Below are 25,835 nucleotides of genomic sequence, written 5' to 3'. Positions count from 1 at the left end.
GACATTATTATTATTATTATTATTATTATTATTATTATTATTATTATTATTATTATTATTATTATTATTATTATTATTATTATCGACCAACATTTCTGAATTCAACTGGCATCTGAGATTAAGATATTCGCCACGACAAATTTACACTTATAACGTTCCAAAAATCCCCGCTTGAGATGATATCTCATCGAACATTCAACACAAAATTTTAAAGCGTCGCATTTTACCGTTCTTGACATGAACTTGACACACTGAAATTTTCACAAGCTGACCAACAATTACAACACTTTTCGCCTGATAATTACGCATATCAACCCGACAATCATCTGGAAAAGTTGGTTGGGACAGACGATGACTAACTAATTACAACATAATATAAAATAGACAGACCTGCACAATGGTGACATTCTCAGCATTCTGATTACATCGTCGCCAGCTGACCTCAGGCTTAGCCGCTCATTTTCACAGATAACTTTTTCATTTCCAAAATCTCACTCACACAAACACTACCCTTCACACACACGATATTACATTTACCACATAAATCAGGCACTTTCTCTGTAACTTGCACCACGAACTTCCCTCGTCCTGCAGTCGACTACAACTGTCTGATGCGTTCCCAGAGTGGTTTCTCTCTCCATTACCTCAATAAACAGGTGTTCGGCCGATAAGGGAGCAAAACTACTTTGACTAGCTTCCTCCAAGACTCTGCTTCACTTTCAAATGTACCTGAGATGATATAAATAACCTACTGCGTATATTTCAACCAGCCTACACCTTCCTAGTTCGTCGGCAAACGTTCAAACTTTCCCAATCACTTTTTCTTCTTAACTAAGTATATGGACCTTAGCCACGGACATGTATTTAATTATTGTCGGTCAATCTGGCGCGAATTTCCAATGGCGACGGGCGCAAGCTCCCGCGTCTTCAAGTTCCAGATCGACACTGCAAAATCTACGGTGGGGGGTTTCTTTTATAATTTCAGGAAGGACGCTATCCCCTCTATGAGGCTTGGTTGTGTAATCTGCCAAATTTGCGTCTAATAGACCGATTTTGATAAGACTTGTCCCAGAACTCCGGACAGACTTGCACTTATGTTAGATGTTAATTTTATAATTTTTCTACACTCACAACAGGGGAAATAAATTGTTTCTGCCAGTGCGTTTCGCGCGTTTTCTTCCTTCCCTGACCTTGGCACGTGTCGCTGGTTCGCTGGTCTCACGCTAACATGTACTTGGGCTTAACTGCATTTAAGTTTTTCCCTGGTGTCTCTATCTTCACGGAGGGTGTACGAATAATTTTGATTATTTATTTCTTCATTTACTATATTATCAAAATCCCTCGTTGTGCAGAATTCCATGAATTTAAAGAATTGTCGGGCACTCTAGTCCCACCGAGGTGTCCCGGCAATTCACGAGCTTGCCGTGAGGTAGAACCTTCCCACGCGACATCGGGGCTCGTAGGAGCGCAACATGGCTGCTTTCAAACATAAAAGTACTTTCTTAACACCAAATAAATATTGAAGAAAAAAATATTTTTCTCACCGTAGAATTATGGGTTCAGTACAACATGTTAGGGGATACCTTTGTTCTAAGAAGATCAGCTTGAAACATAACAAGGCTAGAATTGAACACTGCACTCTATACAACTTGTAAACAGAACATTGATTGATGTGTTCAGATCACGAATCAAGTAGAACCGAACACCGTACAACATGTTAGGGGATAACTTTGTTTAGATTGAAACTAACAAGACTAGAATCGAAAACTGCACTCGATGTCGTTACATGTGATCCGATACAACATGTTAGGGGATACCTTTGTTTAGATTGAAACTAACAAGACTAGAATCGAACACTGCACTCGATGTCGTTACATGTGATCCGATACAACATGTTAGGGGATACCTTTGTTTAGATTGAAACTAAGAAGACTAGAATCGAAAACTGCACTCGATGTCGTTACATGTGATCCGATACAACATGTTAGGGGATACCTTTGTTTAGATTGAAACTAACAAGACTAGAATCGAACACTGCACTCGATGTCGTTACATGTGATCCGATACAACATGTTAGGGGATACCTTTGTTCTAAGAACCGAACACTGTACAACATGTTAGGGTATACCTTTGTTTAGATTGAAACTAACAAGACTAGAATCGAACACTGCACTCGATGTCGTTACATGTGATCCGATACAACATGTTAGGGGATACCTTTGTTTAGATTGAAACATAGCAAGCCTAGAATCGAACATTGTTTGATGTGTTCAGTACAACTTCAATGATTAACACACACTGTGCATATATCGCATAGCTAAAAACACACTGTGCACATATCGCATACCTAACACTTCAAATGATTTGCTTAGTACGAAAATAAAAAAATAAAAAATCTATACCGCGTAGCTAACTCGTTCATCACACTGCTAAGACGCTTAGTAATTGTGAATACACTCATACGAAAATCAAGAAGGCACACTGCGTAGCCAACTCGCTCGGCTCACTCGCTTAGTAATTGCAACACTGATACACACACGGTTAAGAATGTTCCGAGATACTTACATGTTTTTAAGGGAGGGTGAAAGATCATAAATTATATGTACACATGTTGTCTCCTCCAAGTTGTTAGATGAAATAGACGCAGTACTGCGAGTTTCCGCTCTAGCTGGCGAACGGAAGTAGCATGATATCCCAGCAAAAAATAAAAATACGCGTGAGCTTGCAAGTCAGACACAATGATGGATACCGCAATTCAAATCCTGGCAACTTATGCCGTCGGGAAGGGCATCCGGCTAGATCACGTATGACGATCGCGCAGGCCCCTCACCTAGCATTTGCTATTTTTTACAGCTTCCAGTTCGAACCCGCTATCACCCGAAGTAGCGAGAATGATTGAAGAGTGTTTGAGTGTGATTCATTTGTTGGATGGAGGTGTTAAGCTGTGTGCAGGCTTCTTCGGTAGGAGTAGGCTATGTCGGGATATCTAGTTATCGATTTAAAATCATAGTCAGGAAGGGCAACCGGTCGTGTAAAACTACTAAGAGGCGGGGTGTGCAAAAAAGCGTAAGGAAGGGTAACTCAACAAAATTCTTGCGATTTAAAATCTTAGTTTTGCGTCAGGAAGGGCATCCGGCTGTAAAACAATAGTTCGTGATACAGCGATTTAAAATCTAAGAAGAGCATCTAGCTGTAAATACCCGATTCTCGTGTCAGATTCTTAATCCGAGTTCTTTGACGTCAGGAAGGGCAACCGGTCGAAAACAATAGTGTATGATGTAAGAGCTTAGATACTACCAGTTTTGCGTCAGGAAGGACAACTAGTCTTAAAACAAAACAGATTCTTAATCCTAGTTCTTTGACGTCAGGAAGGGCAACCGACCGAAAACTATAGTGTATGATGGAAGAGGCTAGATACTGCTAGTTTTGCGTCAGGAAGGGCAACTCAACAAATTCTTGCGATTTAAACACATTTTTATTCCCAAGAGAATCGAACCCGAGACTACCGGGTGAGAGGCATGCACACTGTAGGCTATAGGTTTGTTCCACAGTCTTTGAAGAGCGAGCAGCGGAATGCATGTGTTAGCTGAAAGTGTGCACGTATCTTCCGGCTTGTGTAACCTTGAACGAAAACACGGTGTGCTGATAAGCGACTTGTAACTCACGAACGTCTTCTTAGCTGAGTAGCATTCAGCCCATGTAAGCTCTTAAAACACAGTACTAATTAAGGTTGTAAAATATTCTGAAATAGTCCTCCTCTTTGGTGTAGTAGTTAGTGTGATTAGCTGCTACCCCCGGAGGTCCGAGTTCGATTCTAGCCTACTCCTACCGAAGAAGCCTGCACAAGGCTTATTACCTCCATCCGACAGATGAATCACCATCAACGTCTTGTACTCAAAAATCATTTTCGAAGGAGTCTGCATAAGGTTTAACACCCCCATCAAATGCCCTTACTTAATGCTGGCTTTTTTGCACACCCCGCCTCTTAGTAGTTTTACACGACCGGTTGCCCTTCGTGACTAGCATTTTAAATCGATAACTAGATATCCCGACATAGCCTACTTCTACCGAAGAAGCCTGCACATAGCTTAACGCCTCCATCCGACAGATGCATCACCATCAACGTCTTGTACGCGAAAATCATTTTCGAAGGAGCCTGCACAAGGTTTATCACCCCCCCATCAACAGCCCTTACTTAATGCTGGCTTTTTTGCACACCCCGCCTCTTAGTAGTTTTACACGACCGGTTGCCCTTCCTGACTAGGATTTTAAATCGATAACTAGATATCCCGACATAGCCTACTCCTACCGAAGAAGCCTGCACACAGCTTAACACCTCCATCCAACAAATGAATCACACTCAAACACTCTTCAATCATTCTCGCTACTTCGGATGATAGCGGGTTCGAACTGGAAGCTGTAAAAAATAGCAAATGCTAGGTGAGGGGCCTGCGCGATCGTCATAACGTGATCTAGCCGGATGCCCTTCCCGACGACATAAGTTGCCAGGATTTGAATCGCGGTATCCATCATTGTGTCTGACTTGCAAGCTCACGCGTATTTGAATTTTGGCGGGAAATTTGAATATTTGGTGGGAAATTTGAATTTTGGCGGGAGATTTGAATTTGTAAACAAGGCCACGTGCTTTTTGACAGCTGTCATCGACAACAACGCATCGCTAACCTCACAGCTGCCATCTTGACGGGCCTAAACCTCACTAGTGCCAACTTAACCTAACTAGCATGAGGTAAACAAAGCCACGTGTTTTTTGACAGCCACGTGCTTTTTGATAGACAATAACGCATCGCTAACCTCAGTACTGCCATCTTGACGGGCCTAAACCTCAGTAGTGCCAACTTAACCTCACTAGCATGAGGTAAACACAGCCAGGTGTTTTTTGACAGCCACGTGCTTTTTGACAGATTTGTAAACAAAGCCACGTGCTTTTTGACAGCTGTCATCGACAACAACGCATCGCTAACCTCACTGCTGCCATCTTGACGGGCCTAAACCTCAGTAGTGCCAACTTAACCTAACTAGCATGAGGTAAACAAAGCCACGTGTTTTTTGACAGCCACGTGCATTTTGACAGACAACAACGCATCGCTAACCTCAGTACTGCCATCTTGATGGGCCTAAACCTTAGTGGTACCATCTTAACCTAACTAGCGAGTGGTAAACAAAGCCACGTGCTTTTTGACAGCCACGTGCAGCTGTCATCCGCCATCTTTAATCCAGAGAGAACAGTGCTGCCCTCTTTAGCTACTTACCTTTGACAGCTGTCATCCGCCATCTTTAATCTAGAGAGAACAATACTGCCCTCTATGTGGTGGCGGCAAATTCCACGTGCTCTTGTTTGGAAACAAAGCCACGTGCAGCTGTCATCCGCCATCTTTGAGCACCGTGCTGCCCTCTTAAGCTACTTACCTTTGAAATGTGGTACGTCATCCGCCATCTTGCATCGCAAACCTCAGTGCTGCACTCTATGTAGTGACGACAAATTCCACGTGCTCTTGTTTGGAAACAATCCTATGCGCTTTCTTGTCAGCTATCATCCGCCATCTTTAATCTAGAGAGCACCGTGCTGCCCTCTATGTGGTGGTGCTAAATTCTACACGCTTTACAAACCCATGTGCTTTTCTGACAGCTGTCATCCGCCAGAGAGAACAGTGCTACCCGGTGGCGGCAAATTCCACGTGCTCTTGTTTGGAAACAAAGCCATCTGCTTTTTTGACAGCAGCCATCTTTAATCACCGTGCTGCCCGGTGGCGGTAAATTCCACGTGCTTTACAAACCCATGTGATTTTCTGACAGCTGTCATCCGCCACCTTTAATCCAGAGAGAACAGTGCTGCCCTCTTTATGGCTACTACCTTAAGCACGTAGTAGCGGGCAATTTGAAAAGTTCTGTTAGCTATCATCCGCCATCTTTGAGCGCCGTGCTGCCATCTTTAGTTGAAATGTGGTGGCGGATAATTTGAAAAATGCTTTTTGACAGCAGCTATCTTTGAGCACCGTGCTACCCTCTTTGTGGTGGCGGTGAATTCCACGTGCTTTACAAACCCATGTGATTTTCTGACAGCTGTCATCCGCCATCTTTAATCCAGAGAGAACAGTGCTGCCCTCTTTATGGCTACTACCTTAAGCACGTAGTAGCGGGCAATTTGAAAATTTCTGTTAGCTATCATCCGTCATCTTTGAGCGCCGTGCTGCCATCTTTAGTTGAAATGTGGTGGCGGATAATTTGAAAAATGCTTTTAGACAGCAGCTATCTTTGAGCACCGTGCTACCCTCTATGTGGTGGCGGCAAATTCTACATGCTTTACAAACCCACGCGCTTTTTTGACAGCCATCTTTAAGCAACAGAGTACAGTGCTGCCCTCTTTGTTGTGGCGGCAAATTCCACGTGCTCTACAAAGCCACATGCTCTTTTGACAGCTATCACCCGCCATCTTTAACCAACAGAGCACTATGCTGCGGGCAATTTCGTTAGCTGTCATCCGACATCTTTAATGAACAGAACACCGTGCTGCCCTCATGCGGGGCAATTTCGTTAGCTGACATCCACCATCTTTAATGAACAGAGCACCGTGCTGCCCTCATGCGGGGCAATGTCGTTAGCTGTCATCCGCCATCTTTTAATGAACAGAGCACCGTGCTGCTCTCTGTAGTAGCGGGTAATTTGTAAAGTTCTGTTAGCTGTCATCCGCCATCTTACATCGCAAACCTCAGTGCTACACTCTTTAGATAATTTTAAAAAGAAAAATTCTACAGCAGTCATCTCTCGACGCTAATTGCACAAGATGGTGGCTATACATGACTCCTTAAAGGTGCTTATCCAAGATGATCGCTATACATAGACGTCCTTGGGATGCTTGCGCAAGATGGCGGTTATACAAGGCTCCTTATGAGGGATGCTTGCGCGAGATGGTGGTCGCTCTTATGAGGCGGCTTAAGGATCCTTGGCTAGAGACCCCCTAAGGATGCTTGCGCAAGATGGCGGATGCAAGATGGCGGCTATACATAGCTCCTTATGAGACAGCCAGTACTCGATACAACATGTGATCAGAACATTGATTGATGTGTTCAGAACACAAAATAAGTATAATCTAACACTGTACTCGATACATGTGATTAAAACATTGTCTGGTGTGTTCAGAACACTACATAAATAGAATCGAACGCTGTACAACATGTTAGGGAATATCTTTGTTTAGAGTGAAACATTACAAGACTAGAATTGAACACTGCACATTGATTGATGTGTTCAGAACACAAAATAAGTAGAATCGAACACTGTACTCGATGTCGTTAACTTCAACATGTGATTAAAACATTGTCTGGTGTGTTCAGAACACTACATAAGTAGAATCGAACGCTGTACAACATGTTAGGGGATACCTTTGTTCTAAGAAGATCAGATTGAAACATAACAAGACTAGAATTGAACACTGCACTCGATGTCGTTACATGTGATCAGAACAATGATTGATGTGTTCAGATCACTAAACAAATAGAACCGAACACTGTACAACATGTTAGGGGATACCTTTGTTTAGATTGAAACATAACAAGACTAGAATTGAACACAGCACTCGATACAACATGTAATCAGAACATTGATTGATGTGTTCAGATCACTAAACAAGTAGAACCGCACACTGTACAACATGTTAGGGGATACCTTTGTTCTAAGAAGATCAGCTTGTAACATAACAAGACCAGAATTGAACACTGCACTCGATACAACATGTAAGCAGAACATTGATTGATGTGTTCAGATCACGAATCAAGTAGAACCGAACACTGTACAACATGTTAGGGGGATACCTTTGTTTAGATTGAAACTAACAAGACTAGAATCGAACACTGCACTCGATGTCGTTACATGTGATCCGATACAACATGTTAGGGGATACCTTTGTCCTAAGAACCGAACACTGTACAACATGTTAGGGGATACCTTTGTTTAGATTGAAACTAACAAGACTAGATTCGAACACTGCACTCGATGTCGTTACATGTGATCCGATACAACATGTTAGGGGATACCTTTATCCTAAGAACCGAACACTGTACAACATGTTAGGGGATACCTTTGTTTAGATTGAAACTAACAAGACTAGAATCGAACACTGCACTCGATGTCGTTACATGTGATCCGATACAACATGTTAGGGGATACCTTTGTTTAGATTGAAACATAGCAAGCCTAGAATCGAACATTGTTTGATGTGTTCAGTACAACTTCAATGATTAACACACACTGTGCACATATCGCATAGCTAAAAACACACTGTGCACATATCGCATACCTAACACTTCAAATGATTTGCTTAGTACGAAAATAAAAAAATAAAAATCTATACCGCGTAGCTAACTCGTTCATCACACTGCTAAGACGCTTAGTAATTGTGAATACACTCATACGAAAATCAAGAAGGCACACTGCGTAGCCAACTCGCTCGGCTCACTCGCTTTGTAATTGCAACACTGATACACACACGGATAAGAATGTTCCGAGATACTTACATGTTTTTAAGGGAGGGTGAAAGATCATAAATTATATGTACACATGTTGTCTCCTCCAAGTTGTAAGATGAAATAGACGCAGTACTGCGAGTTTCCGCTCTAGCTGGCGAACGGAAGTAGAATGATATCTCAGCAAAAAATAAAAATACGCGTGAGCTTGCAAGTCAGACACAATGTTGGATACCGCGATTCAAATCCTGGCAACTTATGCCGTCGGGAAGGGCATCCGGCTAGATCACGTTATGACGATCGCGCAGGCCCCTCACCTAGCATTTGCTATTTTTTACAGCTTCCAGTTCGAACCCGCTATCATCCGAAGTAGCGAGAATGATTGAAGAGTGTTTGAGTGTGATTCATTTGTTGGATGGAGGTGTTAAGCTGTGTGCAATCTTCTTCGGTAGGAGTAGGCTATGTCGGGATATCTAGTTATCGATTTAAAATCCTAGTCAGGAAGGGCAACCGGTCGTGTAAAACTACTAAGAGGCGGGGTGTGCAAAAAAGCCAGCATTAAGTAAGGGCTGTTGATGGAGGGTGTTAAACCTTGGGCAGGCTCCTTCGAAAATGATTTTCGAGTACAAGACGTTGATGGTGATGCATCTGTCGGATGGAGGCGTTAAGCTATGTGCAGGCTTCTTCGGTAGAAGTAGGCTATGTCGCGATATCTGGTTATCGATTTAAAATGCTAGTCACGAAGGGCAACCGGTCGTGTAAAACTACTAAGAGGCGGGGTGTGCAAAAAAGCCAGCCTTAAGTAAGGGCTGTTGATGGGGGGTCTTAAACCTTATGCAGACACCTTCGAAAATGATTTTTGAGTACAAGACGTTGATGGTGATTCATCGGATGGAAGCGTTAAGCTATGTCCAGTCTTCTTCGGTAGGAGTAGGCTATGTCGAGATATCTAGTTATCGATTTAAAATCCTAGTCAGGAAGGGCAACCGGTCGTGTAAAACTACTAAGAGGCGGGGTGTGCAAAAAAGCGTAAGGAAGGGTAACTCAACAAAATTCTTGCGATTTAAAATCTTAGTTTTGCGTCAGGAAGGGCATCCGGCTGTAAAACAATAGTTCGTGATACAGCGATTTTAAATCTAAGAAGAGCATCTAGCTGTAAATCCCCCGATTCTCGTGTCAGATTCTTAATCCGAGTTCTTTGACGTCAGGAAGGGCAACCGACCGAAAACTATAGTGTATGATGAAAGAGGATAGATACTGCTAGTTTTGCGTCAGGAAGGGCAACTCAACAAATTCTTGCGATTTAAACACATTTTTATTCCCAAGAGAATCGAACCCGAGACTATCGGGTGAGAGGCATGCACACTGTAGGCTATAGGTTTGTTCCACAGTCTTTGAAGAGCGAGCAGCGGAATGCATGTGTTAGCTGAAATTGTGCACGTATCTTCCGGCTTGTGTAACCTTGAACGAAAACACGGTGTGCTGATAAGCGACTTGTAACTCACGAACGTCTTCTTAGCTGAGTAGCATTCAGCCCATGTAAGCTCTTAAAACACAGTACTAATTAAGGTTGTAAAATATTCTGAAATAGTCCTCCTCTTTGGTGTAGTAGTTAGTGTGATTAGCTGCTACCCCCGGAGGTCCGAGTTCGATTCTAGCCTACTCCTACCGAAGAAGCCTGCACAAGGCTTATTACCTCCATCCGACAGATGAATCACCATCAACGTCTTGTACTCAAAAATCATTTTCGAAGGAGTCTGCATAAGGTTTAACACCCCCCATCAACAGCCCTTACTTAATGCTGGCTTTTTTGCACACCCCGCCTCTTAGTAGTTTTACACGACCGGTTGCCCTTCCTGACTAGCATTTTAAATCGATAACTAGATATCCCGACATAGCCTACTTCTACCGAAGAAGCCTGCACATAGCTTAACGCCTCCATCCGACAGATGCATCACCATCAACGTCTTATACTCAAAAATCATTTTCGAAGGAGCCTGCACAAGGTTTAACACCCCCATCAACAGCCCTTACTTAATGCTGGCTTTTTTGCACACCCCGCCTCTTAGTAGTTTTACACGACCGGTTGCCCTTCCTGACTTGGATTTTAAATCGATAACTAGATATCCCGACATAGCCTACTCCTACCGAAGAAGATTGCACACAGCTTAACACGTCCATCCAACAAATGAATCACACTCAAACACTCTTCAATCATTCTCGCTACTTCGGATGATAGCGGGTTCGAACTGGAAGCTGTAAAAAATAGCAAATGCTAGGTGAGGGGCCTGCGCGATCGTCATAACGTGATCTAGCCGGATGCCCTTCCCGACGGCATAAGTTGCCAGGATTTGAATCGCGGTATCCATCATTGTGTCTGACTTGCAAGCTCACGCGTATTTTTAATTTTTGCTGAGATATCATGCTACTTCCGTGCGCCAGCTAGAGCGGAAACTCGCAGTACTGCGTCTATTTCATCTTACAACTTGGAGGAGACAACATGTGTACATATAATTTATGATCTTTCACCCTCCCTTAAAAACATGTAAGTATCTCGGAACATTCTTATCCATGTGTGTATCAGCGTTGCAATTACACAGCGAGTGAGCCGAGCGAGTTGGCTACGCAGTGTGCTTTCTTGATTTTCGTATGAGTGTATTCACAATTACTAAGCGTCTTAGCAGTGTGATGAACGAGTTAGCTACGCGGTATAGATTTTTTTATTTTTTTTATTTTCGTACTAAGCAAATCATTTGAAGTGTTAGGCATGCGATATGTGCACAGTGTGTTTTTAGCTATGCGGTATGTGCACAGTGTGTGTTAATCATTGAAGTTGTACTGAACACATCAAACAATGTTCGATTCTAGGCTTGCTATGTTTCAATCTAGTAGTATAATGGGAGAGTTCTGCCGCACCCTCCGCCGCCTCCTCCTCCGCTCGCGGCGCGGGAAATTTGAATTTTGGCGGGAAATTTGAATTTTTGGCGGGAAATTTGAATTTTGGCGGGAGATTTGAATTTGTAAACAAAGCCACATGCATATTGACAGCTGTCATCGACAACAACGCATCGCTAACCTCACTGCTGCCATCTTGACGGGCCTAAACCTCACTAGTGCCAACATAACCTAACTAGCATGAGGTAAACAAAGCCACGTGTTTTTTGACAGCCACGTGCTTTTTGACAGACAGCAACGCATCGCTAACCTCAGTACTGCCATCTTGACGGGCCTAAACCTCAGTAGTGCCAACTTAACCTCACTAGCGCGAGGTAAACAAAGCCACGTGTTTTTTGACAGCCACATGCTTTTTGACAGATTTGTAAACAAAGCCACGTGCTTTTTGACAGCTGTCATCGACAACAACGCATCGCTAACCTCAGTACTGCCATCTTGACGGGAATAAACCTCGGTGGTTCCAACTTAACCTAACTAGCTCGAGATAAACAAATCCCCGTGTTTTTTGACAGCCACGTGCTTTTTGACAGCTGTCATCCGCCATCTTTAAACTACAGAGCGCTGTGCTGCCCTCTTGCGTCACCTGTCATCGGCAGTGCTGCCATCTTGGCGGGCCTAAACCTTAGTGCTACCAACTTAACCTCACTAGCTCGAGAATAACAAATCCACGTGCTTTTTAACAGCCACGTGCTTTTTTGACAGCTGTCATCCGCCATCTTTAATCCATAGAGCACAGTGCTGCCCTCTTTAGCTACTTACCTTTGAAATGTGGTGGCGGATAATTTGAAAAATGCCTTTTGACAGCAGCCATCTTGCATCGCAAACCTCAGTGCTGCCCTCTTTAGCTAGATACCTGTGGTGGCAGACAATTCCACGTGACAGCAGCCATCTTTAATCAAGAGAGCACCGTGCTGCCCTGTATGTGGTGGGGGCAAATTGAAAAATTCCACGTGCTCTTGTTTGGAAACAAACTCACGTGCTTTTTTGACAGCTGTCATCTGCCATCTTTAATCTATAGAGCACAGTGCTGCCCTCTTTAGTTTGAAATATGGTGGCGGCAAATTCCACGTGCTCTTGTTTGGAAACAAAGCCATGTGCTTTTTTGACAGCTGTCATCCGCCATGTTTCATCAACAGAGCACCGTGCTGCTATCATGCGGGCAATTTCATCACCTGTCATCCGCCATCTTTAATCCACAGAACACCGTGCTGCCCTCTTTATGGCTACTACCTTAAGCACGTAGTAGCGGGCAATTTGAAAAGTTCTGCTAGCTATCATCCACCATCTTTAATCAAGAGAGCACCGTGCTGCCATCTTTAGCTAGATACCTTTGAAATGTGGTGGCGGCAAATTGAAAAATTCCACGTGCTCTTGTTTCTAAACAAACTCACATGCTTTTTTGACAGCTACCATCCGCCATCTTTAATCAACAGAGCATAGTGCTGCCCTCTTCAGTTTGAAATGTGGTGGTGGTAAATTCTACGTGCTCTTGTTTGGTAAACATAGCCACGCGCTTTTTGACAGCTGTCATCCACCATCTTTAATCCATAGAGCACCGTGCTGCCCTCTTTATCGTAGTAGATGTAAATTCGTCACCTGTCATCCGCAGTGCTGCCATCTTTAGCTAGATACCTTTGAAATGTGGTGGTGGATAATTTAAAAAGAGAAATTCTACAGCGGCCCTCTCTCGACGCTAATTGCATAAGATGGCGGCTATACATGACTCCTTAAGGGTGCTTACGCAAGATGTCTGCTATACACAGGTTCTTATGAGACGCCCTTGGGATGCTTGCTCAAGATGGTAGTTATACATGGCTCCTTATGAGATGCCCTAGGGATGCTTGCTCAAGATAGCGACTGCTCTTATGGGACGGCTTAAGTGTCCTTGCACAAGATGGCTTGAGACGCCCTAAGGATGCTTGCGCAAGATGGCGGACACAAGATGGCGGCTATACACGTCTCCTTATGAGACACCTTAAGGGTGCTTGCGCAAGATGGCTGCTGCTCTTAGCTTAGAGGCTAACGTGTCGTGCTACTTCGATTCATTAAATTTGGGGCTTAAATGCATAATGTTAAATATCTCGAAAACGGTGCATCGTAGAGCAAAACGGACAAAATTTTTCTACCCAGTACCTCGGTTCGCAGTATGGGGAACAAGTAAAAGATAGTCTAATGATGAGATCAACGGTTCGGTTCCTACTTAGGCCCTTTGGCATTCGCTCTGTTTTAGCTTTATTGAAGCAAGTATTCGTAATATGATCAGGTTTAGCTATGGTAGAGAGTATAACGTGCCGTGCAGGTTCGATTCATTAAATTTGGAGCTTAAATGCAAAATGTTAAATATCTCGAAAACGGTGCATCGTACAGCAAAACCTAATACCTAGGTTTGCAGTATCAGGAACAAGAAAAAAACATAGTCTAATGATGAGATCGACGGTTCGATCCCTACTTAGGCCCTTTGGCATTGGCAGCTATCTAATTCTACAAGATGGGGGCTATACATAGCTTCTTATGAGGCAGCTTAAGAGCGCTTGCACAAGGTGGCTGTTGCTCTTATGAGACGCCCTAGGGGTGCTTGCGCAAGGTAGCAGCGACAAGACGGTGACTATACACAGCTCCTTATGATACGGTCTAGAGGTGCTCACACAAGATGGTGGCTGCTCTGCTGAAGAATGCTAGCTTTGCATCGTGCAGGTATCTTTACAGCACTAAACCTCGTACCTTTGAAATGTAATTTGAAAAATTCTACGTTCTTTTTCTTAACAGCAGCTATCTTAAACAATAGCGCTATACATAAGCTGTTAAGGCCTCCTCTGATGTCAAGGCATAAACCTGCATCGGGATAGCTGGAGTGAGCACGTGCTGCAGTGATGACGTCATTATGCATGTTTAGACTTGCAAATCACTAAAGAAACATAACAAGACTAGAATCGAACACTGCACTCTATGCTGTTAACTTTATCATGTGATCGGAACATTGATTGAAGTGTTTAGAACACTAAATAAGTAGAACAGAACACTGTACTCGATACAACATGTCAGGGGATACCTTTGTTCTAAGAAGATTAGATTACCGCACATTCCTCGTAGGGCTAATAGGCTAAAGGGCTAATGGGCAAAAGGGCAAAAGGGCTAATGGGCTAAAGGGCTAAAGGGCTAATGGGCTAAAGGGCTAAAGGGCTAGGGTGCCTCTCCTCTCTTTATCCGGGCTTGAGACCGGCTCTACAACTAGAGGCGGAGTTAACACCCTAAGGAAGGGAAAATGTTGGGAAATAATCTATACGAATATAGCTACTCGATCGTATATATACTACAGATGGATGACTTAGGTGAGGGTAAGCGCTTACTTAATAATACCAACACGACGTAATTCATGCTCTATTTCAAAAATATCTTCTTTGTACTGTGTGTAACCAGCATCATGATAGGCTCTTAGCAGTTGTAAACGTTTTACCAGTACGTTGGGTTCTTTACAGTAGCTTATATCTACATAGGGTAACAGAGGCTTGTTGTGAACTTTGAGTCTATATGCAGACAGTTGATGTGCAGGGACTTGTTTTGATATAATACGTGCTTCAGCAGTAGCGTTTCTAGGTACAAACATAACTTGTTTCGATAGCGATGAAGCGTTGAAATTTCCTTCTTCTTTACCTTGCATCTCTTCTTGAGATGTTTGCACTTCGACAGAACGTGTAGTAGGCTTAGGAAATGAAGAAAAATCATCAAGCTGTAATGGCAATGAATTTTCTTCTTCTTCTACTTTCCCTTTACTACTGTTTTGATCAACACATTATCCTTATTATCATAATCATGATCTTGCCTCTCTTTATCTTGAAGTTTGTGCTCAGTAACAGAACTTGCTGCAGGCCTAGACAACAAGGGAGAATTAAAAATCTCTCGCAGAGGTGTACTTTTTAAACATAAATCAGTGTTCGCTGGAATATGGTCGAGCTCTTTGTATTTTGTTCCCGATGAAGCTACATTACACGCGGCTTCATGACGTTGATCGTTGTATGCGTTCTTGAACTCTCCTCTACAATGTTTGCATTGAAAAATCGTCCTACATGATATCTCATGACGTCTCCTGTGATAGCTTCGGGAAAATGCTTTCCCACACTCTTCGCAAATATACCTAGAAATAGGTTTTTCCATGACGGACTTCTATCTTCTGCTAACAGATTCTTCTTTAAATCTACTCGACATTTGTTACTCTCAACTTCGATGATGCGAACAGCTTAGCGATTAACAGTAAACTAACACAAAAGCGTTTAACCAAGGTAGCAACAGTAAGGTTTAAGCCCATCAAGATGGCAAGAGTGAGGTTAGCGACGTTCTGCTGTTGGATTTTAAATTCCGCGCTATAACATGCATAAGGTGGCAGCCTTGAGGTTTACTGCCGTAAAGATGGCATCAGTGACGTTAGCGATGCTCTATTGTCCTTCAAAGTGAGGTTAGGGTCCGTCAAGAAGACAGCTGTCAAAAAAGCACGTGGCTATGTTTACCAAACAAGAGCACGTGGTCATGATCCCGGTCACGTAATCATTCCTTAGCTCTACGTCGTTAAGAGCAGCATTAGGATTAGCTATGTTTAAAAATCTTAGGAACAGAGCAGCAGTATGAATAGCCATGTTTTAAAGCGTGTAGACATCACCTATCGATTTTACATGCATCGACTCTCGTACTAAACTTCTTCCGCTAGATCGTGCTGCTATCTTAGCATAACCTATACGCATGACCTTAAAGTACAATGAATAGTCATGTTTCAAAGCGTGTACGCATCAACTATCGATTTTGCATGTATCGAATCTCGTACTGAACTTCTTCAGGTAGATTGTGCTGGTATCTTAGCATAACTTATACACATGAACTTATAGTACAAAGAATAGCCATGTTTCAAAACGTGTACATATTACTTATCGATTTTGCAAGCATCGACTCTCGTACTAAACTTCTTCCTCTAGATTGTGCTGCTATCTTAGCATAACCTATGTGCATGAACTTAAAGTACAAAGAATAACCATGTTTCAAAGCGTGTACATATCACCCTGAACTTCTTCCGCTAGATTGTACTCCTATCTTAGCATAGCCTATACGCACGAACTTAAAGCACAAAAAATAACGATGTTAGCAGCGTGTACACATCACCTATTGATTTGCATGCATCGACTATTTTTTACCGCCAGAGTGTACAACGATCGCATATGTGTATTGCTAACGTATGTGTATAAAGTTAAAGCACAAAGAATAGCTATACTCCAAAGCGTGTACACATCACCTAACGATTTTGCATGCATCGACTATCGTACTAAACGTCTACCGCTAGAGTGTACAACGTTCGCAATTGTGTGCTGCTACCTATGTGCGTGAACTTAAAGCACAAAGAATAGCGTGTACACAACACCTGTCAATTTTGCACGCATTAACTCTTGTACTAAACTTCTTCCACAACAGCGTGCGATCATCGCTTGTGTGTGCTGCAATCTTAACATAACCTATGTGCACGAAGTTTAAGCACAAAGAACACCCAAGTTCAAAGCGTGTACAGATCACCTATCGATTTTGCATGCATCATCTTTCTTACTAAACTTTTTCCAACAGAGAGTGCAACAACCTTATAAGTATGCTGCTACAAGGAATGTGCGATAATCTAATCTTCTTAGAACAAAGGTATCCCCTGACATGTTGTATCGAGTACAGTGTTCTGTTCTACTTATTTAGTGTTCTAAACACTTCAATCAATGTTCCGATCACATGATAAAGTTAACAGCATAGAGTGCAGTGTTCGATTCTAGTCTTGTTATGTTTCTTTAGTGATTTGCAAGTCTAAACATGCATAATGACGTCATCACTGCAGCACGTGCTTACTCTAGCTATCTCGATGCAGGTTTATGCCTTGACATAAGAGGAGGCCTTAACAGCTTATGTATAGCCGCTATTGTTTAAAGATAGCTGCTGTTAAGAAAAAGCACGTAGAATTTTTCAAATTACATTTCAAAGGTATGAGGTTTAGTGCTGTAAAGATACCTGCACGATGCAAAGCTAGCTTTGTTCGTCAGAGCAGCCACCATCTTGTGTGAGCACCTCTAGACCGTATCATAAGGAGCTGTGTACAGTCACCGTCTTGTCGCTGCTACCTTGCGCAAGCACCCCTAGGGCGTCTCATAAGAGCAACAGCCATCTTGTGCAAGCGCTCTTAAGCTGCCTCATAAGAAGCTATGTATAGACCCCATCTTGTAGAATTAGATAGCTGCCAATGCCAAAGGGCCTAAGTAGGGATCGAACCGTCGATCTCATCATTAGACTATGTTTTTTTCTTGTTCCTGATACTGCAAACCTAGGTATCAGGTTTTGCTCTACGATGCACCGTTTTCGAGATATTTAACATTTTGCATTTAAGCCCCAAATTTAATGAATCGAACCTGCACGGCACGTTATACTCTCTACCATAGCTAAACCTGATCATGTTACGAATACTTGCTTCAATACAAGCTAAAACAGAGCGAATGCCAAAGGGCCTAAGTAGGAACCGAACCGTTGATCTCATCATTAGACTATGTTTTACTTGTTCCCCATACTGCGAACCGAGGTATTGGGTAGAAAACTTTTGTCCGTTTTGCTCTACGATGCACCGTTTTCGAGATATTTAACATTATGCATTTAAGCCCCAAATTTAATGAATCGAACTAGCACGACACGTTAGCCTCTAAGCTAAGAGCAGCAGCCATCTTGCGCAAGCACCCTTAAGGTGTCTCATAAGGAGACGTGTATAGCCGCCATCTTGTGTCCGCCATCTTGCGCAAGCATCCTTAGGGCGTCTCAAGCCATCTTGTGCAAGGACACTTAAGCCGTCCCATAAGAGCAGTCGCTATCTTGAGCAAGCATCCCTAGGGCATCTCATAAGGAGCCATGTATAACTACCATCTTGAGCAAGCATCCCAAGGGCGTCTCATAAGAACCTGTGTATAGCAGACATCTTGCGTAAGCACCCTTAAGGAGTCATGTATAGCCGCCATCTTATGCAATTAGCGTCGAAAGAGGGCCGCTGTAGAATTTCTCTTTTTAAATTATCCACCACCACATTTCAAAGGTGTCTAGCTAAAGATGGCAGCACTGCGGATGACAGGTGACGAATTTACATCTACTACGATAAAGAGGGCAGCACGGTGCTCTATGGATTAAAGATGGTGGATGACAGCTGTCAAAAAAGCACGTGGCTATGTTTACCAAACAAGAGCACGTAGAATTTACCACCACCACATTTCAAACTAAAGAGGGCAGCACTATGCTCTGTTGATTAAAGATGGCGGATGGTAGCTCTCAAAAAAGCATGTGAGTTTGTTTCCAAACAAGAGCACGTGGAATTTTTCAATTTGCCGCCACCACATTTCAAAGGAATCTAGCTAAAGTTGGCAGCACGGTGCTCTCTTGATTAAAGATGGTGGATGATAGCTAGCAGAACTTTTCAAATTGCCCGCTACTACGTGCTTAAGGTAGTAGCCATAAAGAGGGCAGCACGGTGTTCTGTGGATTAAAGATGGCGGATGACAGGTGATGAAATTGCCCGCATGATAGCAGCACGGTGCTCTGTTGATTAAAGATGGCGGATGACAGCTGTCAAAAAAGCACATGGCTTTGTTTCCAAACAAGAGCACGTGGAATTTGCCGCCACCACATTTCAAACTAAAGAGGGCAGCACTGTGCTCTATAGATTAAAGATGGCAGATGACAGCTGTCTAAAAAGCACGTGAGTTTGTTTCCAAACAAGAGCACGTGGAATTTTTCAATTTGCCGCCACCACATAGAGGGCAGCACGGTGCTCTCTTGATTAAGGATGGCTGCTGTCACATGGAATTGTCTGCCACCACAGGTATCTAGCTATAGAGGGCAGCACTGAGGTTTGCGATGCAAGATGGCTGCTGTCAAAAAGCATTTTTCAAATTATCCGCCACCACATTTCAAAGGTAAGTAGCTAAAGAGGGCAGCACTGTGCTCTATGGATAAAAGATGGCGGATGACAGCTGTCAAAAAAGCACGTGGCTGTTAAAAAGCACGTGGATTTGTTTATCTCGAGCTAGTGAGGTTAAGTTGGTAGCACTAAGGTTTAGGCCCGCCAAGATGGCAGCACTGCCGATGACAGGTGACGCAAGAGGGCAGCACATCGCTCTGTAGTTTAAAGATGGCGGATGACAGCTGTCAAAAAGCACGTGGATTTGTTTATCTCGAGCTAGTTAGGTTAAGTTGGTACCACCGAGGTTTATTCCCGTCAAGATGGCAGTACTGAGGTTAGCGATGCGTTGTTGTCGATGACAGCTGTCAAAAAGCACGTGGCTTTGTTTACAAATCTGTCAAAAAGCATGTGGCTGTCAAAAAACACGTGGCTTTGTTTACCTCGCGCTAGTGAGGTTAAGTTGGCACTACGGAGGTTTAGGCCCGTCAAGATGGCAGTACTGAGGTTAGCGATGCGTTGTTGTCTGTCAAAAAGCACGTGGCTGTCAAAAAACACGTGGCTTTGTTTACCTCATGCTAGTTAGGTTAAGTTGGCACTAGTGAGGTTTAGGACCGTCAAGATGGCAGCAGTGAGGTTAGCGATGCGTTGTTGTAGATGACAGCTGTCAAAAAGCACGTGGCTTTGTTTACAAATTCAAATCTCCCACCAAAATTCACATTTCCCGCCAAAAATTCAAATTTCTCGCCAAAATTCAAATTTCCCGCGCCGCGGGTGGAGGAGGCGGCGAAGGGTGCGGCAGAACTCTCCCATTATACTACTAGATTGAAACATAGCAAGCCTAGAATCGAACATTGTTTGATGTGTTTAGTACAACTTCAATGATTAACACACACTGTGCACATACCGCATAGCTAAAAACACACTGTGCACATATCGCATGCCTAACACCTCAAATGATTTGCTTAGTACGAAAATAAAAAAAATAAAAAATCTATACCGCGTAGCTAACTCGTTCATCACACTGCTAAGACTCTTAGTAATTGTGAATACACTCATACGAAAATCAAGAAAGCACACTGCGTAGCCAACTCGCTCGGCTCACTCGCTTTGTAATTGCAACACTGATACACACACGGATAAGAATGTTCCGAGATACTTGCATGTTTTTAAGGGAGGGTGAAAGATCATAAAATATATGTACACATGTTGTCTCCTCCAAGTTGTAAGATGAAATAGACGCAGTACTGCGAGTTTCCGCTCTAGCTGGCGAACGGAAGTAGCATGATATCTCAGCAAAAAATAAAAATACGCGTGAGCTTGCAAGTCAGACACAATGATGGATACCGCGATTCAAATCCTGGCAACTTATGCCGTCGGGAAGGGCATCCGGCTAGATCACGTTATGACGATCGCGTATTCCCCTCACCTAGCATTTGCTATTTTTTACAGCTTCCAGTTCGAACCCGCTATCATCCGAAGTAGCGAGAATGATTGAAGAGTGTTTGAGTGTGATTCATTTGTTGGATGGAGGTGTTAAGCTGTGTGCAATCTTCTTCGGTAGGAGTAGGCTATGTTGGGATATCTAGTTATCGATTTAAAATCCTAGTCAGGAAGGGCAACCGGTCGTGTAAAACTACTAAGATGCGGGGTGTGCAAAAAAGCCAGCATTAAGTAAGGGCTGTTGATGGGGGTGTTAAACCTTGTGCAGGCTCCTTCGAAAATGATTTTTGAGTACAAGACGTTGAGTGTGATTCATCCGTCGGATGGAGGTAATCAGCCTTGTGCAGGCTTATTCGGTAGGAGTAGGCTATGTTCCGGTACCGGTACATCTAGTTATAAAACAACAAATTTATCGCGTATACTGCGATTTAAAATCGTAGTCAGGAAGGGCAACCGGTCGTAAAACTATCGTGTATGATCTAAGAGGCGGGGTGTGTGAAAAAGCCAGCATTAGGTAAGGGCTGTTGATGGGAGTGCGTTAAACTTTGTGCAGGCTCCTTCGAAAACGATTTTGAGTACCAGAGTGTTGAGGGTGATTCATTTGTTGGATGGAGGCGTTAAGCTGTATGCAGGCTTCTTCGGTAGGAGTAGGCTATGTCGGGACATCTAGTTATCGATTTAAAATCCTAGTCAGGAAGGGCAACCGGTCGTGTAAAACTACTAAGAGGCGGGGTGTGCAAAAAAGCCAGCATTAAGTAAGGGCTGTTGATGGGGGGCGTTAAACCTTGTGCAGGCTCCTCTGAAAAAATGATTTTGAGTACAAGACGTTGAGTGTGATTCATCTGTCGGATGGCGGTAATAATCCTTGTGCAGGCTTCTTCGGTAGGAGTAGGCTAGAATCGAACTCGGACCTCCGGGGGTAGCAGCTAATCACACTAACTACTACACCACAGAAGAGGACTATTTCAGAATATTTTACAACCTTAATTAGTACTGTGTTTTAAGAGCTTACATGGGCTGAATGCTACTCAGCTAAGAAGACGTTCGTGAGTTACAAGTCGCTTATCAGCACACCGTGTTTTCGTTCAAGGTTACACAAGCCGGAAGATACGTGTACAATTTCAGCTAACACATGCATTCCGCTGCTCGCTCTTCAAAGACTGTGGAACAAACCTATAGCCTACAGTGTGCATGCCTCTCACCAGGTAGTCTCGGGTTCGATTCTCTTGGGAATAAAAATGTGTTTAAATCGCAAGAATTTGTTGAGTTGCCCTTCCTGACGCAAAACTAGCAGTATCTAGCCTCTTACATCATACACTATAGTTTTCGGACGGTTGCCCTTCCTGACGTCAAAGAACTAGGATTAAGAATCTGTTTTGTTTTAAGACGAGTTGTCCTTCCTGACGCAAAACTGGTAGTATCTAAGCTCTTACATCATACACTATTGTTTTCGACCGGTTGCCCTTCCTGACGTCAAAGAACTCGGATTAAGAATATGACACGAGAATCGGGGATTTACAGCTAGATGCTCTTCTTAGATTTTAAATCGCTGTATCACGAGCTATTGTTTGACAGCCGGATGCCCTTCCTGACGTAAAACTAAGATTTTAAATCGCAAGAATTTTGTTGAGTTACCCTTCCTTACGCTTTTTTGCACACCCCGCCTCTTAGTAGTTTTACACGACCGGTTACCCTTCCTGACTAGGATTTTAAATCGATAACTAGATATCCCGACATAGCCTACTCCTACCGAAGAAGCCTGCACATAGCTTAACGCCTCCATCCGACAGATGAATCACCATCAACGTCTTGTACTCAAAAATCATTTTCGAAGGAGTCTGCATACGGTTTAACACCCCCCATCAACAGCCCTTACTTAATGCTGGCTTTTTTGCACACCCCGCCTCTTAGTAGTTTTACACGAACGGTTGCCCTTCCTGACTAGCATTTTAAATCGATAACTAGATATCCCGACATAGCCTACTTCTACCGAAGAAGCCTGCACATAGCTTAACGCCTCCATCCGACAGATGCATCACCATCAACGTCTTGTACTCAAAAATCATTTTCGAAGGAGCCTGCACAAGGTTTAACACCCCCATCAACAGCCCTTACTTAATGCTGGCTTTTTTGCACACCCCGCATCTTAGTAGTTTTACACGACCGCTTGCCCTTCCTGACTAGGATTTTAAATCGATAACTAGATATCCCAACATAGCCTACTCCTACCGAAGAAGATTGCACACAGCTTAACACCTCCATCCAACAAATGAATCACACTCAAACACTCTTCAATCATTCTCGCTACTTCGGATGATAGCGGGTTCGAACTGGAAGCTGTAAAAAATAGCAAATGCTAGGTGAGGGGAATGCGCGATCCTTATAACGTGATCTAGCCGGATGCCCTTCCCGACGGCATAAGTTGCCAGGATTTGAATCGCGGTATCCATCATTGTATCTGACTTGCAAGCTCACGCGTATTTTTATTTTTTGCTGAGATATCATGCTACTTCCGTTCGCCAGCTAGAGCGGAAACTCGCAGTACTGCGTCTATTTCATCTTACAACTTGGAGGAGACAACATGTGTACATATAATTTATGATCTTTCACCCTCCCTTAAAAACATGTAAGTATCTCGGAACATTCTTATCCGTGTGTGTATCAGTGTTGCAATTACTAAGCGAGTGAGCCGAGCGAGTTGGCTACGCAGTGTGCTTTCTTGATTTTCGTATGAGTGTATTCACAATTACTAAGCGTCTTAGCAGTGTGATGAACGAGTTAGCTACGCGGTATAGATTTTTTATTTTTTTTATTTTCGTACTAAGCAAATCATTTGAAGTGTTAGGTATGCGATATGTGCACAGTGTGTTTTAGCTATGCGATATGTGCATAGTGTGTGTTAATCATTGAAGTTGTACTGAACACATCAAACAATGTTCGATTCTAGGCTTGCTATGTTTCAATCTAAACAAAGGTATCCCCTAACATGTTGTATCGGATCACATGTAACGACATCGAGTGCAGTGTTCGATTCTAGTCTTGTTAGTTTCAATCTAAACAAAGGTATCCCCTAACATGTTGTACAGTGTTCGGTTCTACTTGTTTAGTGATCTGAACACATCAATCATTGTTCTGATCACATGTAACGACATCGAGTGCAGTGTTCAATTCTAGTCTTGTTATGTTTCAATCTGATCTTCTTAGAACAAAGGTATCCCCTAACATGTTGTACAGCGTTCGATTCTACTTATGTAGTGTTCTGAACACACCAGACAATGTTTTAATCACATGTTGAAGTTAACGACATCGAGTACATTGTTCGATTCTACTTATTTTGTGTTCTGAACACATCAATCAATGTGCAGTGTTCAATTCTAGTCTTGTTATGTTTCAATCTGATCTTCCGACATCGAGTGCAGTGTTCAATTCTAGTCTTGTTATGTTTCAATCTAAACAAAGGTATCCCCTAACATGCTGTACAGCGTTCGATTCTACTTATGTAGTGTTCTGAACACACCAGCCAATGTTTTAATCACATGTTGAAGTTAACGACATCGAGTACAGTGTTCGATTCTACTTATTTTGTGTTCTGAACACATCAATCAATGTGCAGTGTTCAATTCTAGTCTTGTTATGTTTCACTCTAAACAAAGGTATTCCCTAACATGTTGTACAGCGTTCGATTCTACTTATGTAGTGTTCTGAACACACCAGACAATGTTTTAATCACATGTTGTATCGAGTACAGTGTTCGATTCTACTTATTTTGTGTTCGGAACACATCAATCAATGTTCTGATCACATGTTGTATCGAGTACTGGCTGTCTCATAAGGAGCTATGTATAGCCGCCATCTTGCATCCGCCATCTTGCGCAAGCATCCTTAGGGTGTCTCTAGCCAAGGATCCTTAAGCCGCCTCATAAGAGCGACCACCATCTCGCGCAAGCATCCCTCATAAGGAGCCTTGTATAACCGCCATCTTGCGCAAGCATCCCAAGGACGTCTATGTATAGCGATCATCTTGCATAAGCACCTTTAAGGAGTCATGTATAGCCACCATCTTGTGCAATTAGCGTCGAGAGATGACTGCTGTAGAATTTTTCTTTTTAAAATTATCTAAAGAGTGTAGCACTGAGGTTTGCGATGTAAGATGGCGGATGACAGCTAACAGAACTTTTCAAATTACCCGCTACTACAGAGAGCAGCACGGTGCTCTGTTCATTAAAAGATGGCGGATGACAGCTAACGAAATTGCCCCGCATGAGGGCAGCACGGTGCTCTGTTCATTAAAGATGGTTGATGTCAGCTAACGAAATTGCCCCGCATGAGGGCAGCACGGTGCTCTGTTCATTAAAGATGTCGGATGACAGCTAACGAAATTGCCCGCAGCATAGTGCTCTGTTGGTTAAAGATGGCGGGTGATAGCTGTCAAAAGAGCATGTGGCTTTGTAGAGCACGTGGAATTTGCCGCCACAACAAAGAGGGCAGCACTGTACTCTGTTGCTTAAAGATGGCTGTCAAAAAAGCGCGTGGGTTTGTAAAGCATGTAGAATTTGCCGCCACCACATAGAGGGTAGCAGGGTGCTCAAAGATAGCTGCTGTCAAAAAGCATTTTTCAAATTATCCGCCACCACATTTCAACTAAAGATGGCAGCACGGCGCTCAAAGATGACGGATGATAGCTAACAGAACTTTTCAAATTGCCCGCTACTACGTGCTTAAGTTAGTAGCCATAAAGAGGGCAGCACTGTTCTCTCTGGATTAAAGATGGCGGATGACAGCTGTCAGAAAATCACATGGGTTTGTAAAGCACGTGGAATTTACCGCCACCACAAAGAGGGTAGCACGGTGCTCAAATATAGCTGCTGTCAAAAGGCATTTTTCAAATTATCCGCCACCACATTTCAACTAAAGATGGCAGCACGGCGCTCAAAGATGGCGGATGATAGCTAACAGAACTTTTCATATTGCCCGCTACTACGAGCTTAAGGCAGTAGCCATAAAGAGGGCAG

Source organism: Anabrus simplex, chromosome 5, assembly GCF_040414725.1.
Source record: "Anabrus simplex isolate iqAnaSimp1 chromosome 5, ASM4041472v1, whole genome shotgun sequence".
NCBI classification, from domain to species: domain Eukaryota; kingdom Metazoa; phylum Arthropoda; class Insecta; order Orthoptera; family Tettigoniidae; genus Anabrus; species Anabrus simplex.
This window is presented reverse-complemented; position numbering follows the sequence as displayed.